Source organism: Desmodus rotundus, chromosome 1, assembly GCF_022682495.2.
Source record: "Desmodus rotundus isolate HL8 chromosome 1, HLdesRot8A.1, whole genome shotgun sequence".
NCBI lineage: Eukaryota > Metazoa > Chordata > Mammalia > Chiroptera > Phyllostomidae > Desmodus > Desmodus rotundus.
The window spans coordinates 30,689,928-30,694,173 of NC_071387.1; the positions used below are offsets into that span (position 1 = coordinate 30,689,928).

The 4,246-nt window shown below is 51.1% G+C and overlaps 1 pseudogene; it reads left to right on the forward strand.

Moving 5' to 3' along the window:
- Window positions 1-1,003: 1,003 nt before the first annotated feature.
- LOC112304327 (sal-like protein 4 pseudogene) lies at window positions 1,004-4,027 on the forward strand (annotated as a pseudogene).
- Window positions 4,028-4,246: the final 219 nt, after the last annotated feature.

Genomic DNA, 4,246 nt, shown 5'->3' on the forward strand with positions numbered 1-4,246 from the left:
CCTTGTCCCCCTTCCTTCTTTCGGTCTGCTTTGGACACACGCCTGAGGTCAGTGTATTAAAGCGCAGTTCTGCTTAAAAGCATGCACCCCTTTTGGCTCAGCAAATGGATCTTTAAGAATATTCAGGGATGCAAGCAAGTGATTGAAAAAGCTCAAAGATGAATCTTAATGACATTTATCATGGTGTTATTTACATTAGGTCAAGCCACACAAAATCGCCACGTCTTAGGTCAAGAATAGCCAAATGTTAGAAATTTCACATTGTTCGGGTTAATAATATTTAAAAACTTAGAACCCCCCAAATGCCCCTTTACAGGAATGGTTGGCTGCATTTCAGTGCCTACTGGGATATTATGTAGCTGTTGGAAATGATGTTCCCAAAGTATATTTGGTACAACATAAAGATTCAGAATTAATGTAAATGAAAAGAAATACATAAAGTCAGATCTTTTTTCAGTAAAAATGAAAAACAAATATGCAGAGATAAGGACCCCAAGAAGTTAAAAAGGGTTTGCATGACTTTTATTTTCTTCTTTTTGTTTATCTGTATTTTCTGACTTTTATTAACAAATATGCATTGCTTATATAATAATAAAAGCAAGCAATGAAGGGTTAAAACACACAATAATAAAATGAAGAGTGGAGCCCCGAGATGAATCTGAGATGCTGACGAAAGCAGAAGAGAGGAGAGGGTCCTGCCAAAGACCCCACCTGAACACCGCCGCCCCACTTTGTGGTGGCTGGAGGCAGGCAGAGGCAGTGTGACCAGATGCTTGGAGAAGGCGCTGTGGACTGGGGTGGTGCCAGACCACCCTCTCTCGCCACATGACCCAGGCAGCTGCCAGTGCCAATGGGAGCTCCCTGGCTGCTCTGGGTCTGGCCTTGGAAGAGGAACAAGAGGAGCCGAAAGCACACGTATAAGGAGGGATCTTATCTGAAAAAAAGCTGGACTTCTAGGAGTAGGCAAAGAACCGTGGCTCTCCAGGGCCCCAATGCTCACACCATGTAGAGGCACAAGCAAGCGAAATCCCAACACATCAACTCCAAGAGGACCATGGCAAGCAGCTGTCACAGCAGCCGGCTGAGGAGTTTGCAGATGCGACACAGCACCAGCGGAGGGAGAGCCAGGTGCTCCAATGAACCACCTCGGGATTGGACTGGGCCACAGTAAAGAGGCCTTGTAGGGAGGAGACTCACATCTGTGAGAAATGCTGTGGAGAGTTCTTCAGCTTCTCTGAGTTCTTAGAACATAAGAAAAATTGCACTAACCATCCACCTGTCCTCACCATGAACAACACTGAGGGGCCGGTGACTTCTCCAGGCCCTGCTGAGCCACCAGCTGCAGTCCAAGCAGTGAGGACAGTCACAGGGAGGATGGTGGCAGCTCAGGGGAGATGAAGGGGAAGCCAGAGGTGGAATCGATTCTTTACCTAAAGGCAGAAGACTGCCCTGCCACCACACCCCAGGACTTAGGCTATTTACCCAAAGGGGCCAAAGGGGCAAAGGGGCCAACACTAACATCACTCTTCAAGCACAGCGGGGCACCAAGGTGAGGGGTGAATCAGCCGAGTGTGGATGCGATTTCGGCCCCCCATGCCAACAGCATCCCGTGGGTCCTGGAGCAGGTCCAGTGTTTGCAGCAGCAGCAGTTACAGCAGATACAGTTCACAGAGCAGATCCGTGTCCAGGCGAACACATGGTCCCCCTCACGCCCTCCACTCCTGGCGGGAGCTGGCGCCCTGAACTTAGGCAGCCACATGTCCCAGCAGCTTTCTGCGGCTGTGGCTTTGCTCAGCCAGAAAACTGGAAGCCAGGGTCTTTCTCTGGACACCTTGAAACCAGCCAAGCTACATCATGCAAACATCCTGTCCACCACCAGCTCTGTGGACCCAGGGCTAGGACCTGCCCTGGGGTCCTTGCCCAGAGGCCCAATGGGTCACAGGTGCTCCCAAACTGCCTCCCAGGTGCTTTGATACCTCAGGCCGCAGGCTCTGTGCCCCTCCAGAGCCCTTCCTCCATTGTGGCATTAGACCCAACCGGGAAAGGGAAAGGGAAGCCACCCAACGTGTTCCTGGTGGACGTCAAACCTGGAGACCAGGCCGCCCTCTACAGGCACAAGTGTAAGAGCTCTAGCAAGGATTTGGGGACTGAGTTCCTTGCAGATCCACCTCCGTTCCCATACTGGAGAGACACTCTTTGTGTGCTCTCTCTGTGGCCACCGGTTCACCACCACGGGCAACCTCAAGGTGCACTTTTATCGACATTTCCAGGTGAAGGCAACCCCCCAGCTGTTTGCTGAGTTCCATGCAAAATGGCAGCAGGTGTTCCTTATGCACTGTCCCTGCTGATGAACCAAGTCTCTTTTTAGACAGCAAACCTGTCCTAGTAACAGCAACTCCCAATTTAGGGATACCCCAGAATCACTCTTCGGGGACTAACCCCAAGGACCTAATTGGTGGCCCACTGGCCAACAATCTGAAGCCCAGGCCTTCTCCAGAAAGTGAGAATGGATCCATACTTTCTGGGGTGGGGACAAACCATAATTCCCCAAGGTTTGGTGGCTTCCAAGGGAGAGGGACACACAAGCCAGGGTGAGACCCTTAGGTTGCAGCAGCTGGTGGAGAACATTGACAAGGCCACCACAAACCCCAACAAATGTCTCATTTGCCTCTGTGTCTTAAGCTGCCAAAGCTCCCTCAAAATGCACTACCACACCAACACTGGGGAGAGACTGTCCCCAGGGAGATCAGTGATTGAGCCCTCTCCACCGAAGGCAACCTGTAGAGACTTCAGCGCTCACCAAATCAACACACCCATTAAGACACAGAGTCCATGCCCCATCTCCCAGAGGAAGTTTACCAATGCGGTGATTTTGCAGCAACGTATTCCGATGCACATGGGCAGTCAGATTCCCAGCGCTCCCCTGCTGGAGAATCGCTGTGACTGTAAGGGGCCCGAGCCGATGGCAGTCGGTGAGAATGGCAGCATGAGTGTCATTTGTCACAATAACATTGTTGAAAGCATCAGTGTAGATGATGCTGGCTCCCAGAATGCCCCCCAGCAGCTCCTTGAAGGTCCCTAGGCCTCTTTCCAGCATCCATTTAGCATTACTTATGCCAGGGTTCACCACGATCCCCCTCTGGATGCCCTGGGGAAAGTGGGTTCTGCTCCTGCGGTCCTGCAACAACAGAGCAGCAGAGAAAGGAGCTCAGTGGAGAGTAATGGCTTGACCAATGGCTCATCATCCTCAGTGACAGGAAACTAGGAGTATCAGAGACGAAGCCCAGACATCCTGGAGACCACATCCTTTCAGGCCCTCTCCCCAGCCAATAGCCAAGCAGAAAGTACCAAGTCCAAGTCTCCTGATGCTCGGAGAACCATGCTGAGATGGAGGCTGGAACAGTCTCCCGTCAACATTTGTTTGAGTCCAGCCAACCTATGTCAAAGTTGAAGTTCCTGGTACGTTTGGACCTGCGACCACATCCCCAGGCATGGAACCTTTGTTAGCAGCCCAGCCTCGCTGATGAGGCTGCAACACAGCTGCACGCGGTGCAGGAGGAACTCCTCAGCCAGCACTCTGCAGATTCATGAGCGCCTTTCGTGTGTAACATATGGATGAGCTTTCCCCACCAAAGGCAACCTGAAGGTCCATTCAACGATGTACAGCACCAGCCTTAGCTCTGTATGCCGTGGGAGGAAACTGGCCATCGAGAAAACCATGGTTCTGTTAAGAACAGAGGCAAAAAGTGTCCCTGAGGTGTTTCCCAAGGAAATCGTGGCCCCTTGCTCGGTGGCAGTCTGGCCACGAAGACCAACAAGATGGCAGTGAGTCAGAGCAGAGGCATTCCTGCTCTCCTGGTTTCCCTGGTGGCCAGCTCTGACATCAATAACACCACTGTCTGAGAGATAGACGGCTCTCAGTCAGCTATCAGGGCCCATGGGGAAACCAGAGCCAGGTGCTGCTGACTGTGCCACAAAACACCAGTTCCCTTACCTCCTGGGGGGAAACAAGATTGCCATCAGCTGAGCAACAGCAGAACTCATTCCGAAGGAGAAATGCAGAGTTGCCGCTCTCAAACTGTGCCTTTTGGGGGGGTTTTTAAATTTAATTTAATTTTATTTTTTTAACTTTATTTTTATTGTTGATGCTATTACAGACGTCCCCATTTTCCCCACCTGGAAGAACGCATCTCCTCCTGTTTGTTTTTTTACGGATGTACAATGTTTACTGTTGTGACCTCCAGCA